The sequence below is a fragment of the Pinus tabuliformis genome, chromosome 1_1 (genome assembly GCF_031772625.1).
Source record: "Pinus tabuliformis cultivar Carrire ecotype Pingquan chromosome 1_1, CPIR1, whole genome shotgun sequence".
NCBI lineage: Eukaryota > Viridiplantae > Streptophyta > Pinopsida > Pinales > Pinaceae > Pinus > Pinus tabuliformis.
In genome coordinates this window covers 14,299,148-14,319,999 of record NC_142297.1, presented here as the reverse complement: position 1 = coordinate 14,319,999, position 20,852 = coordinate 14,299,148, and the positions used below count along the sequence as shown (strand labels likewise).

The following is a 20,852-nucleotide window of genomic DNA, read 5'->3' as shown; positions in this document are numbered from 1 at the left end:
AATAAAGTATCAATATTTTGATGCTTGGAAATAATTCTAATATGAAAATCCTCATGTCTTTTCCTCTCACTTTCTTCATTATCAATAGATTGTGCAGAATTACTAGTAGATGCTTCAGAATTTTTACCTTTTATACCTGCAGCTGTGACTGTTGTTTCATCACCTGAGTTTGACCCCAAATCTTTCTGAATAGCAGCAACAGTGTTCTTCTTCTTGCCATCGAACTTTTTGGGTTTCGGCGCCAGATGCAAAGACCAGCAGTGTTCATCATCATGCCCATCCTTCTTGCAGTGAGTGCATGAAGGTTTGTCTTTCTGTACAGTATTTGTCTTCCTCACCTTCCATTTTGCTTCTTCTTCTCTTTGTTCTTGCTTGCAGTGGGTTTTGATGATCCCTCAATCTCTGGGTTCACATTCTTGCCTCTAGCCTCTAGATGTGTAGCTTGAACAGATACCTCATCTATGTTAGTAGGGTTAAACATGAGAATGATGTGTCTCAAATAGCTGTGTAGACCACCTATATACTTCAACAAAGTTTTAGGTGAGTCTAGAGAAATGCCTAGAATTAAAGCTCTTTTTCTAAATTCCTGGGTATAGCTTTGTACAGTTTGCCCTTTAATTGGCGAAGAGTTTGCCAATTCATCATTGCTTGCTGCATATAAGCTAGTGGATAGAATTGTTTTTTAATGGCAGAAACAAATTCACTCCAAGTAGAAAGAATTTTACCATGCTTCTTCAAATCAGCTTGTGTCCTGCCTTCCCACCACACTAGGGCAGTTCCTCCAAGGCGAAGGCTGGCCAACTGAATCTTTCTCCTTTCTGAATCGATGTTCTGCACCCTGCAATATACATCAATCTATCTAATCCAGTTATCTAGCTTTTCTGCATTTAATTCTCCATCATATATTGGCAAATCAAATTTTACATCTAATTTAATCAAAGGGCTAGAAGGAGGTGTTGATAGAGAAGGCTCTTTCCCTTTCCCTTTGCCTTCTGAATGGCCATCTAGAAGAGGTTCCTCTGTTCCTTTGTCTTGTTTGGAGGTTGAAGTATCTTCACCTCGACCTTTCTTAAATTCTCGATACATCTCTTCTACCATGGCTCTCATGGTCATGAAACTGTCCATGAACTGAGAGTCTGATTCCAAGGGAGTTTCTTCTGCCATTTTCCTCCTAGGATAGACTCTTCCTATTTCTGGGTTAGTCTCAACCAGTTCTCCTTCTCCTAATTTGAGCTTTGACCTAGTTAGCATTCAATAATCTAGCACAAGCTTGTCTAACCTTAGCAAACCTAAAGCTCTGATATCACTTGATCTGATTGTGAGATCTTAGACAATTATTAAGGTATTACAGACTCATGTGCATGGATTTGCCTATGTTACTTTGTGCAATGGATCGATAAGATTGCGAAATATATAGACAATGAAGCAGTAAAAGAAACATAATAGACAACACACATAAACACAACAAGTTTAATAAGGAGTTCACCCAACACTCCTGGGCTACGACTCCTGGTCCAACCTTCAGTTGTGACCTCTCTATTATGTCTTCAAAAACAGAGTTTTACAACAGTGAGCTCAAATTGAGCCTCACACAACAGATACAAAACAATAAGGATTTACATGGATCCCCCAAGTATCTTCTGAGTACACAGACTCTCCTCACTGACTCTCTGTCTCTGTTGCTCTGTCTCAGCACTGCTTGTCCCTGTTTTCTCTCTGTCTGTGGCTTTAAAGCCAATCGGCGCTGTTTGTTCACTTCACCTTCTCGGGCTCTCTGGCTTCTCGACCTCTGTCCACTCAGATCCCCCCTCTGAGCGTTAGCAATCATTGCTAAACACTTTCAGGGATGGTGGCCACCTGTACTGTAATGGAATGGGTCATCGGGCCTTTGAAATCCTTCGAAATCGTTGTTCTGTGTTTACACAGAGAAATATGTTCAAACATGGAAAAAGTCCACCAACACTGTTCATCGAACTTCAAATATTATGAATTTGCCTTATAACTTCTATCCGGTCCGCCTGTATGTCGACATCACATCTCCACCGTTGATCTGGGAGATCCAGATCCAACGACTATGGTTCATTTTGGGCGGCCCTTTCGTATGGGGGTTAACTGCCCGATGAGGGTGGTTTTCTCTCTCCTTAGCGTGGACACGTGGCAGTCATTGTATGGGATCAGGTGGAGCCCGACCCAAACCACTTACTGCCCACGACCTACCCGAAATCTTGCCTGTTTCCTTTGTATTAAAAAAATACATTAAACACTGAAATCCCGCTCATATCGGACTTGAAATAGTATTCAACAACATTGATAAACCCTTTTGGGTTCATAATATCGCATCAACGCTTTATCCCTTGTATTTCATTTGTTTAATGAACATGTGATTTACACAGAAAAAGCGTTGTTTTCGGACTTGAAATATTATCAAATATCGTCCATAGTTTTATCGGGTCCGGTTATCGTAGTCATGGTTATTATCGGCCTCGCTCCATTGAAATGTTCAGATGCGATGCCCGGGCCGTTGTAAGCACTCCTTTGCATTTGCTGATAGCGAACTGCGATGCAACTGGGGCCGTCGATCTGCGCGCTTGATCGACAGTCCTCGTTGACCTCGCTGATCACTGTCACGTATTTCTTGTGGTCTCTGCCGATAGCCTCCCTTTGCCACCGTCACTTGCGATTCGCTAATTGGATCTGGACCGTTGATCGGCCAGATCTGACGGCTTCGATTCAAAGTTGCTTTAAACCACCAATACTCTGTTTTTCAATGATTTCTCTATGTTTTTGCCTCTTGATAGTGTTATCCGCGTTCTTTAAAGGTTTTTCTTAGGTTACAGTTTTGAATGTTTAGAAGATTTTGAAGACTTAGAGGTTTTCTAGGATCCATTTGGATCAAGGAATCCCCCCTTCAAGATGTGGAATCTGATTATCAAATTCTTGAAATGATTTTTCATTTGTGAAGCTATCTAAGCGATCAAGTTGCCGCTCAACAACATGGTCAGTTTTGGATGATTCAAGAAAGATTATATCTCTAGATACAACAAACTTTTTATTGACTTCATCATAGAGACGGTATGCTTTGGAGGTGTTTGAGTACCCCAGGAAGATACACTTACGACTCCTTGCACCAAGTTTGTTTCTATGTACCTTTGGTATCAAGGCATAACATGTGGAACCAAAGACCCTGAGATGCTTTACCGAAGGAATGTGCCCATACCACATTTCATAAGGAGTCTTGTTTCTAATAGCATTAGATGGACATCTATTCTTTACATATACAACACATAGAACTGCATCAGCCCAAAACATCAGTTTTACATTCTTGAAAAACATCATGGAGCGCACCATATTTAAGATTGTCCTATTCATTCTTTCAACTACTCCGTTTTGTTGGGGATTATAAGGCACAGTTGTTTGATGTTTGATCCCATGTTGGCGAAGATAGTTTTCAAATTCATTTGAAGTGTATTCTTTTCCATTATCAGTGCGAATAGAGCCAATATGAGATTGTGCATCATTTTCATTCCATGTATGAAAGTTTTTGAATGTTTGAAAAGCATCAGATCTGTTCTGCAATAAATTAAACCAACACATTTTGGTGTAGTCATCAATAAATGTCATCATATATTTATTTCCATTTGCATAAGGAACATGCATTGGACCACATAAATCTGAATGAATGAGTTCAATTTTTCTATGTGCTTTGGAATGTGAATAATGAAAATACTGTTTGCTATGCTTTCCTAGAATGCAAGCATCACATTGCTTAAGTTTCCTAGGAATTCTAGGCAAACTAGTAACACCATTTTTCTTCAACAAGCAGAGGCTGTCATAGTTCAAGTGTCCAAATCTAGCATGCCATAATAAACTTGATGCAAATGTACCTTCTTCATAATGAGAATTGTATGAAAAATTTTGTGCACGAGCAGAGGTACCCTGCAGCTTGAGAAGCCTTTCTTCTTCTATCCCCTTCATGACAGTGAGTGGTCTGATGCTTTTCTCACCTCAACCTTGCCATCAAACATATGAATGGAGTGTCCTTGCTGGTGGATGTGGACCAAGGACAGCAAGTTTCTCCTTAGCTATGGGAGATATAAAACATGACACAGAAGAAAGTTTGGAAGACTAGGCAATTTAAGCCTGATTGTGCCAAGCCCCGATGGCTTGAGTTTTGATTTTTCTACAAAGAACACTGCTCCATCAACATTGTCAGTAAATTCTTCAAAAAAATATCTTCTAAAAGTCATGTGGCAAGTTGCTCCTGAATCAAGCAACCAATCATTTTTCCAAAAAGCAAGTGAAGCATTAAATAAGTCTTCATTTACTCCAGTGTTACAGTGTGCCACAACATAATGAGTGGATTCAGGTGCTTTACCTTTCTCTTTGTCATTAGTTTTACCTTTGGGTTGGTTTCTTTCCTGCTCAATTCTGTCCCAAGGCAACTTGCATGTGGATGCATCATGTGATCCATCTCTTTTGCAACGTATGCAATGCAAATCTGACTTTTCTCCTTGAGAGTGTCTGCGTCCCTTGCCTCTGAAATTTCTTCCTCTTCCTCTTCGACCACCTTTTCCTTTGGAAGAATTTTGAGCAAGATTCTTCTCTCTATGTGCAAGACACACAACCTCTTCAGAAGACTGAGGATCTGTCTTCTTCCCAAAAGCTTTCTCTCTTTTAGCAAATTTTTTCACAAGGGAGTCAAAGGTAATATCTTTGAGGTTTCCATTTGCTTGCAATGACTCAAGATAATTTGAGTAAGTGGGATAAAGTGCCTTGAGAAAAGCTATCAGAGGAATGTCCAGTTTAACATTAGTGACTTTGATATCATGCATAATAGATTTTACTTCTGATGCAAGAGCAAGAGGATCATCATTTTGTAATTCAACGCTGAACAATATAATTATGAGTTGAATAACTTCAAGTGCAGAGTTTGAGTCATAGAGTTCCTTCAGTTTTTGCAAGGCTTCAAAAGCATTTGAAAATGGCGAAATATGGTGACTTACCTCTTCGTTTACTGACGTTGCAATCAATGCATAAGCCTTGCTGTTCTTATTTTCCCAAATGGCGAATTCCTGTCTGAGGTAGGCTGTTCTAGCTCTTTGTCTCTGTCTCCAACACACACTCCTTTCTACAGCTCATTAAAAATAAGAGTGTGTTTGATTTTCCGAGACCACTCAGGCTAATTTTCCTTCCCATTGAGGACCACTCCCACAATAGATATGAATGAGTGCATTTAAAAACAAACTGTGAACTGTAAAAAAATATACTTCTGCTGCCAATATATAAAATATTTTCACTTCTGGTGTTTAAAGAAAGAAAAAAAAAACTGCACTGTAATAGCAATATTCTTAAGAAAAAAAAGTGCAATTCTGATCAAGAATGCTGTTCTGGTAAAAAATGCATTATTGATAAAAATGTAGTTCTAGTAAAAAAATATTCATCTTCCAACATGGCTTTAAAGGACTCCATCTTCTGTGGCTTTAAAGGACTCCATCTGCTCTATTCAAAAACAAAGAAGAAGTAGCTTAGAGGTTTTGTTCAAAACCCCATAAAACCAGAATGGAGATGCCTGAGCGCGTTTTCCTCCTCGAACCTCTCGCAGGACCAATATTGGGCATCCAACGCAGTCTACTGCGATACTGGAGAGCAGAATATTGGCAGCGCAACGTATTGGAGCCAGGAGGGAGGGAGAGAGTAGCGTATGGAGGGAGGGAGCAGCGTATGTATGGGAGCGTGCTGCAAACACGCTGTAATGGAACGCTGTTACCATGTGAGAAATAGCGAAACACTATTACCAAGTGAGAAATATGAGTGCTACAAACAAGCTGCGTATATGAGTGCTGCAAACAAGCTGTAATGAAACGTTGTTACCAGGTGAGAAATAGCAAAAAACTGCGTATAGGAATGCTGCGTATTAGGCAACAGTCCAGTCTTGAACGCTCGGAGAATAGCAACACAGTGCAGTCTTGAACACTTTTCGAAGTACTTGGAGAGGGCGGTTTTCGAAATAATTGGAGCAACATTAACCTATGCGATATCACCAAATATGCACTCATTGCACCACAGTACAGTCAGAGATGTCAGTTCTGCAATATGGGCAGAACATAGGCAGAATAGGCAAATAGGCAGAAAGGGAGTTACAAGGGTAGGAATGCTAAAAATAGAGCTGGCTCTGATACCATGTTAGGCCAGGAGGTAACTCCTCAAAAATGAGATTGTATTATTCATTTAGGTTGTTCATTATTATATACATGAGGGAGTCATTGTTGAGTTTCATCTCCCGATGACTATCCATTTTCTCTATTATTTATTTACACTATTTGCAGTTGTTCACTCAATCCCTATGATTAGGTGTCAACAAAGGGGAATGTCAAGGGTCACCCCACCCTTTCCTATAAATAGTCCCTCATAACTCATTGTAGTGGCTTTTGGTCAGCCAAGCTTTTGATAAGACTCTCTTGAAGAAAGCTTGGACAGTATTGTAACGTGCCTTGGCTTCTCCACTGCACGGAGCTAGTACATCTCTTTGGAGGAGCAGGCAGATGTGGCTGTAATGCTTCATTGTTGGGGCTAGCAGGTTTACATGGATGTATTGTATGATTGGGACTTACACTTCTTTATATAATAAGAGCCAGCACATTTTCATGCATATGTTGTTATTATAGTTGGACTACTCTGGTTGCTTAGCAATATATGTTGTTTAACTTACGTAGTTGTGTATGAATTGCTTCATATGCGATTATATGAATCTTGTTGCAGATGTGTTGTTGGTTTAACCATCACTTTGGATTGTCGACTGATCTGCTTTCCAGCTTGTGATGCATCTTCGCTCGTGTGTTCCCTTCTCAGCTGAGTATTGCTATAGGTTGCTAAGGGGTGCACTCATCTCACCCCCAATGTGTTAAAACCTCCCAGTCACCTTCCTTGATTCACCGCAGTTGTCACACCCTTGCTACTGACAGAGTTATCTTACTTGCCTCTGTGCGACATCGCGGTCAAGGCATTACCTTACGACCCACTGCTGGGACTCCTACACCAAACAGTTTAAGGTCTAATTGGGACTTCTTACTGTGGAGATCCCCTTGACATGTTGGCGGGTCTAGCACCGTCAACAAGTGGGAAGCATGGTGTTGTTCAACCCTTGAAGGGTTTCTACTATTAGCTGCAATATCTCCCTCGTGAGATCATTATTGTAAGGTGGTAGTGGTGATGTTAAAGCTATGATTTTACTGAGACAAGAGGCGATTGTGAGTCTAACCTTTTCACAAGAATTCTTTGAGAACCTAGGTTGTATCAAAGCAAGCATGGATGGCTTCAAGGCCCAACTTGACCCTTTCCAATCTGATTGCTCTATCAAGCATAAAGCCATGTATAAGGTGTCTAACAATAGGAGGACATCTTCTGACTTTGTACTTTGCAATTTGGATCCAAGTTCAAAGAGACACTTGCTTCTTACATCTTCCTTCCAGATATCCTTTCACTGTTGAAGGATAGCATGGACCTTCTGAGAGAAAGGCTTGTTGTTCTCCTCTTGCTTCTGATCTGTAAGTTGTTGCCATTTTTTATCCACAGAAGTATTGCAGCCCAGAGGACCAACTGATATATTACTATGTTGATTCCTGAGGCATTTCCAAAAGTAAAGTGATGACATTATGGCTTGGCATCAATGGATTTCCTTCCTTCTCTCTCCCCAACTTTCTTCAATAACATCAATTCACCCCTTTTGAGAAATTGAGCAGAGAAACAATTTGTTGCAATAATAACCCAATGGAAGACACTTTCTACAAAATCAATCCCTGCAATAGCTGGTGGAATATTTTGCGGAAATAGATCCTTTTATCTTGCAAAAATAATATGCCTTTGATCAGCGAGACATCACCTGGAATCTTCGTTTTGTATGCGATCACAATTTAAACACCTTGCTATATCTGACAAAGATAAATTTTCAAATCTTAACTGACGCTTAACCTTGTTTGAATTTAAGGAAGCAAAGCATTACACCATAACAACAAGATGGAACTTGGTTCAGTGTAAATAACTCAACCTTTAATCCACACGCCCTCAGCCCTTCATTAAGACAAATTCTCGACCGCTTACAAAAATACAGTGTTGGACGTTACAAATTTCAGCCTACTTTTATGTAGATGAGTTGGCCTCTTCCAGAATTTTGCTCATGATCCAGATCATATGAACTCTTCTACTGTATATGCAAACTTGATTTTGATAAACTTCTGAACCCAACAAGAAGTTGATTTGGAAATAACTCAACCACGAATCTAGCGGATTCAACGATCAATAATGACTTAGCGTTTCTGAAATTTTAATGAGGAAATTAGAGTTCTTTATTTCAGACCCAACTTTGGTAGATTGGCCACGTGAGATTTTCACTTCATATCCACCTCTTGTTGCATTGATTTTATTCAGGTTTGTGTACCAGTTGATGAACATATTCAACCGGTCAGCACATTGAGAAGGGGGGATCAGACCTGGTTATTCAACAATGCGTTTGAATGATTGTTACGATGCTTTGTTCTCTGCAAACCGATACAAGTGCCCGCCCCTATTACCTTCAACCTCTCTGCATGGCAACTCGTGTGCACCTCGATCGATTATAGAAGCTCACAAACATTGAGATCCGCTCTCGGATGACTGATATGGCCTTTGGCCCACAACGCTGAGGAGTGTGCTCTCCTGACCTCCCTTTTAATGCCGCTGAAGATGGCCTCACGACCTTACTATATGATTCTCATTACTTCAGCGTCCCAATCTTTTGGCTGCCTATCAGTTAATTAGATGGCATATGATGACTCCTTAGAACTTCAGAACTATCACTACGACACCAATTCTCTGTCGGATTCCTCAATCCATACAAACTCGTTATTAAATTATGCAAAGAAACCCAAACATAGTGTTCAAGATAATAATTTCGATTTTATTTGCTACAGGTGCGTATGCAGTTTCTAGTATGTAGGGTTCGAGGTGGTTTTCAGTACCACGCCTGCCCCATTAACCATTGAGATCAATATGAAAAAATTAATTTAAATCATGGCAACCCCTGCCCAAAGAACAAGAATATATCCAATAGCAGCAATTAACCAAGGGTGAATAGTCAACTATGCCAGATCATGCAATTGGTTGCCATCCCTTGATGCTCACAAGCTCTAACAGGTGGCGTGGCTAATTAGTTGAATAACGACCCTCGACAGTGACAGGGATAACTTCTTGGCCCTTGCTTTCGAATGTCCCTTGATCGTGTAGATCTAATGCTCCTTCCGCCCTTTTCTATCCAATAAATGGACCTAATCTCTTAGTAGGATTCCAAACCTTCTTGTATGGCTCCCTCGTGCAACCAATATGTGGAGCAACCCAATGTATTGCTGCCAACAACCACCCGGTCTTGCAAGTTCTCGATCTGTTGACTTCACTTCACAACATGAATTTTCAATATTGCAGTCTCCCTGATCAACGATTTCCGTCAATTGACATCTTAGAATGGTCTAGTGGCCTGATTTATTAGTGCCTCTCAGTATTGAGATCCACTCCCTTGAATTTTGGCTCTGCGTTGTGTTGCAGTTAGGTTCAACAATACCATAGATATATATTGTCCTCCTTCGGTGCTAGTGGATCCCTTGACTGCGATAAACTATGACAATAGTTCTGTGAGTTTAGGGGTTGCAGTTCAGTATTCGGGACTTTTAGCCGATATAATCTGATCCAATCAACCTGCAAAGAAGCTCCCCAAAACGAGTACCCTTAACTCAGAAAATAAGGAAAAAATGATATCCTTGACCAGAAATAAGAAAATACTGAGCCAGCTAGGGTGATTTCGAGAACCACCGAAATTGGGTTTGTTGACAAGGGCAAGGCAGCCAACTCAACCCCACCGAAGCTATCTTGAAGAACCTCGTCTGAAATCTTTCCTCCTTGAAAACTCGCTCGAGCTTCCAGATTAATGCCAAGAAAGAGATTTCAAATCCATGCCCCTTTGCCTTTCTTGGCATCCCACAAATAGCCAAGATTGTGGCTCTGATACCACTGTAAGATCCCAAACGTTAAAATTTTTAATAGATCTTGCACACTTGAGTGTTCTAATTAAAATGCTTGTGTAAAAATTTCTGTTTTCCCACCCCGGTTTTCAGTTTCTCCTTATTTCTCCCATGTAGTTAAATGCCCATTCCCATAACCATACATTTAACAGACTGAAAAAAATAAATATTGCTGAAAACACAAATTCTGGAAATTTTTCAGAATGCTGGAAATTGCAGAATTAAAAATCAGCAATAAAAAACAGCCATTAAAACACATTAAAACACTGATATTTTTGGTCAACTTGACCCTGGAAAAACTCCCTACAACTCCTGGAGAAAACCAGTTTGAGAGCTCTTCTTTATTTCTGAAAATTGCCTTTTTACAGTGAGAATTAGATATCATTTTTTGGGATTCAACTGCGTTAAGTAAGTCATTCAAACGTATGACCATTTCCATGAGAGGTAGTCGTAACTGACTAATTTCTCATGATTTTTGAATAGTTCACTTAGCACTCATTGCATTCGAAATTAGTCAGTTACGACTACCTCTCATGGAAATGGTCATACGTTTGAATGACTTACTTAACGCAGTTGAATCCCAAAAAATGATATCTAATATAATGCACTGCGTAAATCCCCCATACTTACAGTGAGAATTATTCAGCAAAAAAATCAGCAAGCAAATTTACAACTTATCTCCTTTCCTGTGCCTCACAGCAATCTGGAAATTATAGCAAACAGGACAGCAATAAATGCTGTACGGCCTCCGTTTTGTGTGCAGAAAAATCAGCAAACTGCTCCTCGATTTTTGTGCAAAAATCTGCCTTTCACTATGTGCTGAATCAGCTGTACAAATCTGCTCAACTGCTGCCTTGGAATGTGTGCCAAGCTGATGTCTCCTTCTCCTCCCTGCTCAGAAATCTCTCTTGCTCTCTTGCTCTCCTTCTCCCAATCTGCTCATGAAAGAATGAATGACCTTTTCCTCCTTTAATATAACTCCAAGTGACTTTTGGGTGATCCAAGTGACTTTTGGGTGATTTCTAAATCCAATGGCTGAAATAGATTTAGATCAATGGTTGAGATTAAATGCTCATTTAAATCTCACTTTCTATTTTTTAATTCACCCCACTTTAATAAAGACCCACTTAGTCATTTATTTCCAAAGTCACTTTTCCTTTCTAATTTTTCATTTACTTTAAAATTAGACTTAGTAACTTTATCACTTAAAGTCACTTTTAAATTAGATTTAACTTTATAAAATTATAAAGTCACTTCAGGAGAAAATTAAATTCTTTTGGACACTTTTCCCTAGGCCAAAGATCAAAGCTTAAGGGAACCACCTGTCCTCCGGTACCAAATTTCAACACTCCCTCTTACCGAGGAAGGTTTTCCTCACCACACCCATCTTGTCTCTGAAGTAGACATGCTTGCCCCGTGGTAAGGCTTTGGTAAGGATATCTGCAACCTGCTCATCAGTGGAAATATACTCAAGCTTCACAGCTCCCTTCTGAACATAGTCTCTGATGAAATGATATCTGATCCCGATATGCTTTGACCTGTCATGAAATACTGGATTCTCCGTGAGTTTAATGCAACTCTGATTATCACAGTAAATCACTGAAGGTCTCAACGGCTGACCAAATAAGCCAAACAACATCTTGCGAAGCCAGATAGCCTCACAACTAGCTAGACTGACTGCCATATACTTTGCTTCCGCTGAACTCAGTGCTACTGACTGCTGCTTCCGGCTGAACCATGACACTACTGCTGAACCCAACCCAAAACAACACCCTGAAGTGCTCTTCCTATCAGAAGCACAACCTGCCCAATCAGAATTAGTGTACCCTGCCAATCTCACTCCATCTCCCTGCCTGTAGTCCAGACCATAATCCACTGTCCCCTGCAAGTACCGCAAAATGTGTTTTGCAGCCACCCAGTGAACCTTCCTAGGTTCACACATAAACTGACTCATCGTGTTGACTGCAAAACAAATATCTGGTCTAGTGTTGACCAAATACATCAAGGAACCAATCAACTCCCTGTACAATGTGGGATCCACCAACTCGGAATCCGAAGCATGAAGCTTCTTCCAGTTGGTGATCATCGGTGTCGACATGGGTCTACAATCCTCCATGTGGAATCTGCTAAGGATGTCCACAATATACTTCCCTTGCTCCAGGAAGAAATGCCCCTCCTTCTGCCACACCTCCAAACCCAAAAAGTAATGCATCAGGCCGATGTCCTTCATCTCAAACTCCGTCGCAAGATCTCTCATGCAGTGCTCTATGAGTCTCTCTGCACGTGTAATGATCAAGTCATCCACATACAGCACCAGAATGAGAGGCTCCTCACCAATCACAATAAAGTAAAGGTTCGGATCTGCCTCACTCTTTGTGAAACCCATCCCCTGCAAGTATGCATCTATCCTAGAGTACCAAGCTCTGGGAGCTTGCTTCAGGCCATAAAGGGCCTTCTTCAATCTGCACACATGGGACTCCTTCCCATGCACCTCAAAGCCCTGTGGCTGCTCAATGTACACCTCCTACTGTATGAAGCCATTGAGAAATGCGGTCTTCACATCCATCTGGTGGATCTTCCAACCCATCTCTGCTGCTATCGATATAATGGAGCGGATCGAAGTATATCGAGCCACGGGAGCGAAGGTCTCCTCATAATCAACTCCCTCTACCTGGGAGAACCCTCTAGCCACAAACCTCGCTTTGAATTTCTCAATGCTGCCATCTGCAGCATGCTTTACCTTGTAAAGCCATTTGGAAGTAACCACGGATTTGCCCTCAGGCCTCGGCACCACCTCCCAAACATCATTCTTCATGATAGAAGAATACTCCTCCTGCATGGCCTCTCTCCAGACCTGCTGGCTAGTTGCCTCCTCATAGCTAGAAGGCTCAGAGTCAAGGATGCTGGTAACCATCGCCATATAACTACAAAACCTCTCAGGTGGTCTACTCTCTCTGATCGGCCTCTTCGGCTCAGCAACAGATGTGGCATCTATCAAGGTGTCCTGAAGCCACTTGGGCTTCCTCTTCCCTGAGCATGCTTCTCCCATAGGAGAATGAAACTCCTCCTCCTCATCACCATCAGTAGCCTGAACTCCTGACTGTCTGTCTGCTGTCCTCCTGCCTGCACCTGAACCTGTAGAAGCTGAGGTACCGTGTGAACGTCCATCAGTGGACTCCCTAGTGAACTGCTCTGCATGCTGCCCGGAGCACCACCCCTCTTGCTCGGCGAGCCACTGCTCACTGATGGACCTGACATCCTCATGGATGTACCTCCGGATCCTCCTGATCCCTGCCCACTGGATCCCTGTGACTGACTCAACTGCTGCTGAGGGTCTGGCTGATCCAGATACTCTAACTCCTGTGACCTCCTAAAGGCCCTGTCCTCCTCGAACTTCACATCCCGTCTGACAACAACTCTCCTCTGTGCAGGAATGTAAATCCGAAAGGCCTTTGAGGTCTCACTGTAGCCCACAAAGATACCCTTCTCTGCGGTGGGCTCTAGTTTGGTTCTCTTCTCCTTGGGTATATAGGAGTATGTTATGCATCCAAAGATATGAAGATGACCGATATCAGGCTTCTTCCCAGAGAAAGCCTCCTCCGGAGTCATGTGCCCCAAGGCACGATGCAGACTCCTGTTCTGCAAGTAAACAGCTGTGTTGCAGGCCTCTGCCCACAAGAACAATGGCAACCCCTCATCATGTAACATGGCTTTGGCAGCCCCTATGATGGATCTGTTCTTCCTCTCCACAACCCCGTTCTGCTGGGGGTTGTAAGGAACAGTGAACTCCCTCCTAATGCCTGCCTCCGCACAATAGTCAACAAACTCTCCAAGGGTGTACTCTCCTCCATTGTCCGACCTCAAGGACTTGATCTTTCGACCTGTCTGAGTCTCCACAAGAGCTCTGAACTCCTGAAACCGCTTGAAGACCTCACTCTTGGTCTTCAAAAAATAAATCCAGGTCCTCTTGGAGTGATCATCAATGAATAACACATAGTACTCATATCCACTCAAGGAAACATGAGACATCCGACCGCTCACATCAGAATGAATCAAATCAAGTATCCCCGTCGCTCTGCTGTCACTGCTGGGAAAAGGGGATTTGGCAAACTTTCCCATCGCACAACCTCTGCAAGTATCAAAGTGATCAGTACTGAAATCTGGCACACCTGTAGTGATCTCCCACAATGTCCTCAAGGCTCCATGATACATATGTCCCATCCTGCGGTGCCAAATCTCACATAGCTCAGAACTGCTAGCTCTGCTGTCGGTACTACTGCTCAATGCCAAAAGGGGCTGAAATGCAAACTTGTACACCTTTGCATGGCGTACACCTATCACTCTAGCTGAATCAGCTGGAGTGCCCCTGGGATACATCAACACCTGTCCTCCCCTGAACAATACCTCATATCCTCTGTCCTCCAAAGCTGAGACGGATATGAGGTTCTTCCTCATCCCTGGCACATAAAGAACCTCTGACACCTTCAAGGGAGGTTTGGACTCCCTCTGAAATGTCACTGTCCCCACCCCGACTGCTCTAACAACTCTGTCATCACCGAGTACTACCTCAATATCAGTGCCACTCTCTGAAAGCTCTGAGAAGTACTCACGGACTCCTGTCATGTGACGTGAAGCCCCACTGTCCACATACCAGATACCTGTAGATGCTCCGCTAATCGAGGGAAAAGCATGCTCACTCTGAACCTGTGTGGCAGGTGATCCTGCACTAGAGGACTCACACGTAGTGAACGCAAACTCTCGGTCAAAACGACCAGCAAAGTCCTCAATCTCTGCTGAAGCTGCCACGTCCTGGTTCTTCCCCTTCTTCTTCTTCTTCTCCGGACACACAACTGCATAGTGTCCCATCTTTTGACAATTCCAACACTTCACCTTGGAATAGTCCTTCTGTGTGTTCCCCTGTTTACCTTTACCTTTGCCTTTGCCCCCACCATCGCTTGTGGAAGCCTGCTTCTTCCCTTTGCCTTTCTTGCCTCCTGCCACCAGTGCTACGTCCTCATCCTGCTCAACTGGCTTGGCTGCCCCAAGCTGTCCTTTCCTGATCTCTGTCTGAATGCAATCATCCCAAAACCTCTCCCATGTGGGAAGGGTCTCACGTGCACAAACCCCATCAGCAAAGTTCAACCATGAACGGGGGAGACCATTCACTGCAATACGCACCAACTCAGTGGATGGAATGGCCTCTCCAATCGCTGCCAACTCATCTCTCACATTGGTAATCTTTGTGAGATATCCAGCTGCATTATCATTACCCATCTTAATGTTCTTCAGCTTCTCCTTCAGGACCATCTTCCGGTTCTCATTGGTACTCTGGTAGAGATTGGACAATGCTATCCACATCTCATGGGCATTGCTCTTTCCTCTCACATGAGGAATGCAATGGTCTTTGATTCCGTCTAGAATCAGCCTCTTACCCTTATTGTTCTTCTTTTTATACTCAGCCAACTGAGTAACATTAGTGGGCACAACAACAGGGTTCTGTGCGGTATGCACCATGATATCCCAGACTTCTGCCTCCTCAAAGATACTCTGCATTCTCTCCTTCCAAACACTGTAATTTGTATGCCCATCCAACCTATCCTCCACCCTCAATCCCAATGATATCTTGCTGTCCTAAAACTGAAAAATAGCACTGCTGTAGTAAAGATAAAACTGCTGTTTATGAAAAAATCAGCTTGCTGGAATTTTCTGAGTGAAAAATCAGCAACTGTAATTTTTCCTTTTGCTGTCCCAAACTGCCCTTCAGCACTCAAGCTCTGATACCATGTAAAATTTTTTGTTTTCCCACCCCGGTTTTCAGTTTCTCCTTATTTCTCCCATGTAGTTAAATGCCCATTCCCATAACCATACATTTAACAGACCGAAAAAAAAAATATTGCTGAAAACACAAATTCTGGAAATTTTTCAAAATGCTGGAAATTGCAGAATTAAAAATCAGCAATAAAAAACAGCCATTAAAACACATTAAAACACTGATATTTTTGGTCAACTTGACCCTGGAAAAACCCCCTACAACTCTTGGGGAAAACTAGTTTGAGAGCTCTTCTTTATTTCTGAAAATTGTCTTTTTACAGTGAGAATTATTCAGCAAAAAAATCAGCAAGCAAATTTACAACTTATCTCCTTTCCTGTGCCTCACAGCAATCTGGAAATTACAGCAAACAGGACAGCAATAAATGCTGTACGGCCTCCGTTTTGTGTGCAGAAAAATCAGCAAACTGCTCCTCGATTTTTGTGCAAAAATCTGCCTTTCACTATGTGCTGAATCAGCTGTACAAATCTGCTCAACTTCTGCCTTGGAATGTGTGCCAAGCTGCTGTCTCCTTCTCCTTCCTGCTTAGAAATCTCTCTTGCTCTCTTGCTCTCCTTCTCCCAATCTGCTCATGAAAGAATGAATGACCTTTTCCTCCTTAATATAACTCCAAGTGACTTTTGGGTGATCCAAGTGACTTTTGGGTGATTTCTAAATCCAATGGCTGAAATAGATTTAGATCAATGGTTGAGATTAAATGTTCATTTAAATCTCACTTTCTATTTTTTAATTCACCCCACTTTAATAAAGACCCACTTAGTCATTTATTTCCAAAGTCACTTTTCTTTTCTAATTTTTCATTTACTTTAAAATTAGACTTAGTAACTTTATCACTTAAAGTCACTTTTAAATTAGATTTAACTTTATAAAATTATAAAGTCACTTTAGGAGAAAAATAAAATTCTTTTGGACACTTTTCCCTAGGCCAAAGATCAAAGCCTAAGGGAACCACCTGTTCTCCGGTACCAAATTTCAACAGCTTGCAATAAAAAATATTGACCACAAAAGGGATATGAAATTGCAACCTCTTATTTATATTAATATCTAAAAACAAAGATGCATGCTCATACAAGTCATATTGAATCCCCTACCAATGGCATGTACGATTGCTCAATAATGACTAATCTAAGACACTAAAGCCCACTTGTGAATCCTGGATGGATCCACCACACAAATGACATTGTGGGTTTTCGTCTCGAGATCAAGCTAGAATTGGCCACACCAAGTTCTTAACAAAGACAAAATAAGATAGACAAACTTAGGATGATCCAATGCCTAGCTCCTATCCCCTTTTATAGGCTTGATGGACTCTCTAGAAACCTTATTTTATTGTTTTCGCTTGAAAAACGAAAGAAAATACCATGGGCAGATACCATGGTAAATACCATGGGTGGATTCCATCCATTTTGAGTATATTGAGAAAAGAGAATATTACATCAATTCAACAATCAGTACACACTCGCCTCATGATACCTTCCTCCATATCGGTTTTCGGTCAAAGCTCACAGGGAGGCAAGAATAGATGTTGTGTTATGGGTGTAAGAACCGTTGAAATAATAACATTACAATACTGTCAAATGTGAGCTGTTAGATGGTCTTCTCAGCGTTATGAGTTAGTTGTTGATGTCTTAGTTATATATATTTATAACAATTTTACTTTATTTCAGTGGGATTAATGTAGTTCTGGTTGTTGGGGGTCTAGCATCCCAACTTGGGATTGATTGTGTTTTCTATTGAAAAATTGGAGAAGATGGGTGAGGCCTTGAGGCAATCCTACTTGACAGTTCTTATTCTTGTCAATTGGGCATGTTGGTGTTGCATGATTAATGGGGTTGTTGGTTAGACCCAGGGTTGCGGGGGAGCGCCTCCCCCTCACGCCCCCGCTCCCATTTCGCGCTCCGGGCGGGAGTGACTCGGGAGTGCGCTCCTGGCAAAAAAAAAACGCTCCCAAATTTTTTGTGAGCGTATAGTCTTTTTTGCAAATTTTGTTTTGCAGTAAAATTCCAAATGCAATTTTTTTTCAAAGAAACAAATAAGTTTTGAGTGGGGCAGCCTCATGATCAAGCCTATGGCCCTAGTATTGATATGCGATTCATGGTAATCTTCATTTTCATCCTTTTACTTAAATTTTTAACATTACTATGAAATGACTCGGGATGTTTAAGAGTGGTTCCAACCTCATCAGATTTCATATGGAGAAAGTAGAATTTTAGATTTCATTCGAAATCCAGCAGACTTACCAGTTTTTTCGGATTTCAGGATTGGGGGATTGCAATGTTTCCATTGGATTTTGTCATGTATTAGGGTATGGAACTCATATTTAATCAAGAGCACCAATCCCTCTATGTACCTTGATGTTAGTGACATTGGTTGTCGAACTCCTCTATCATGACCCTCCTAAAAATGTACTCATCACTCAAACAAAATCTTGACTTGACATGCTATGCTTTTTCTATCTTATGTTAATGCTTAGAGGGTGATATTAATGACAAAGATCCTGATTTTCCAACAAGACTAAAAAATTAGACATTTCTCGTGGCGGCAAGAGGCCCAAGCATTAGCAATAGATAATAGATTTATTTGCCTTTTCTAGTTTCCATTAGTTTTTAGAACTATTGACTCTTTCATATTTATTATGATATTTTTTGTAAACAATATATGACAATTTAAGTTTGAAGTTTGAAGTTGGCAATTATAACTCATTAGTAATGAATTATGAATATGATGCTTCGTGAAAGTTGAAAGGTGTTTCATTTCATTTCATTTTATAACATTTCATTTCATGTTAGATATTATTTGTTGTAATGGTTACACTTAGCTTACAAGTACAACTTTGGTGATCAATGATGATAAATGTTATATATTGAATTTTGAAAGCTTGAAACTTTAAGATTGATGAATCATGACACTCAATATGTTGTATGTTACTATGTTACTAACTTGTGGACGTGGTTGATGAAGATTATAACTTCTAGATGATTGTTGTTATATGGTTCAATCTATGTTTTTTATATTTAATTCATCATTATATGTGCTTTTGTTGACATATATACATCAAAATATCAAAAATAATATATATATATATTATATAAAAAAACGCTCCCGGAATCGCTCCCAAACTGGGAGCTTCTGAAAATGTGGCTCCCGCTCCCGCTTCCGCTCATTTTCGCTCCCACTCCCAAGTAACCTTGGTCAGACCAGTCCAAAGATAGTTTACATGGTTATTCTCAGATACTCTTCATTCGTGCACCATAATAGTGTAATCCCCATGGCCACTACTCACCATGTTTACAACGATCATTCGAAGCGTGGAAAATTGCATAAGATGCAAACACCAAGGTGACCAACTTTTTTACTTTTTTAAATCCTTCTTTGCATGAATGCAATTTGATAATGAGTTGATCAGATCTGCTTGGTGTTTACTCCTATATATATTATTCTTGGTTTATATCAACGCACTCTTCTTAATATAATGATCTAGGTGGATATTGGTGGCCACCCACCTATTCCATTTGTACCCCACCATTGTTTGTTTCAGTTTTTTAGTTTCCTTAATTGTAGCATAGTTACTATTTTTGCCAGTTTTTTGGGTCTTGAACTTCTGGAGCCGTTTTGAGGCCCTAAATGATGTTTTTTTGAAAAACGGACAAACAAGAGTCTTTAAATAATGTTTGTAGTCAAAAGTTACAGCCATCGGATAGAGTTTTCTAACGAGGTATCGTGCATGTCAAATGAAGATCGTATGCCAAAGTTACAACCTCGGGAAGTTGATGTGCCAATTTTACCCCAGCGGGGCTTATAGTTTTGGTGCTTCATCTCTTAGGATTAGGTTTTTGGATGTTTAGGGTTTTATATTGTTTCTCAATAATAAATAGGCCTTCGAGCCTCATTGTAACATAGTTTAGAGGCATGTAGCTGCCACATCTCTTCTTAGAGATAAGTTACCATCACTCGAGCTAGTTTATTTCCATTATGTACGTAAGCATAATTCAATTCTTTGATATTAATGAAATGAAGTTTTATTTCTGTTGCATCTATGTGTTTATGTTTATATCTGTATTTTGTTGTGTTCCTGATGTGTTTATGTTTATATCTGTATTTTGTTGTGTTCCTGCATAAGTTTGGATCATATAAGCAGCCTTCCAGCCCAAAAATAAAAAATCAGAATCACTATGCAGCCCATGTTCAAGCCTTTGATATAATGAGTTTTGATTTTGCAGGCAAATGAAGAATGCAATGAGGGATCACTACACTTGCTACCTCATTAGGGTTTAGGACTCGCTTTTGAAGCGCACTTTTGGGAGAGAAACTTACAAGAAGCTCTACACGATCATTACTTGATCAATGGATTTGCTTTTCTGATTAATCGTCAACTGGTGCTCATCATTCAGTTTTTGGATTTTAAATTTAAATTTTAAATTTTTTTTTCTGATAGGGTTGTGAATTTAAATTTTTAAGTGATTTCTGATAGTGGTGCGAAACCTAACACCCAAATCTAGAGGCAAGGTTGGGAGTATCATTAGTGGTATATGTGCAGAAGTTACCAGCAATTTAATGCTGCAGTATAGATCCCTTGTAAGCCTATCTGTAATTCATTACAGTTTGGCTAAATACTTTTGCTATGGCCCTTAATTAATATTTTGAATTTTTTCCTTCTTATTGTTATCATGTCTCACAATGTGGTAAATGATTGGATGGATTATGAAGGCAGAAAAACTTGCGACCAGACCAGAGGTGTCTCAAGTGAAGATGGATTTCTCACTCCATACATCTACGACACATTCATTGGCTGCCTTATCTTTTGTTTAGACTTCTGTTTGCTATTTATAGAAAACTATATATTTAATTGCTCCAAACTCAGTTCAAACCAAACCAAACTAAACAGAAGAAACCTAATTGTTATGATGGTTCTCTTCCTGCACTACATTGCATATCTTTTATAGCAATTTAGCATCAGAGTAAACATATGAATATCT

The 20,852-nt window shown here is 40.7% G+C and overlaps 1 protein-coding gene across 1 annotated transcript in view; it reads left to right on the top strand.

Annotated features, from left to right (window-relative positions):
• The window catches only part of LOC149211375 (uncharacterized), a 49,271-nt gene extending 28,738 nt beyond the window's left edge, over nt 1-20,533 (top strand). Inside the window, exon 5 of the mRNA XM_089391484.1 lies at nt 20,097-20,533. The gene's annotated coding sequence lies outside the window, so the exon portion shown is untranslated. The remainder of the gene's footprint in view (nt 1-20,096) is intronic.
• Nucleotides 20,534-20,852: the final 319 nt, after the last annotated feature.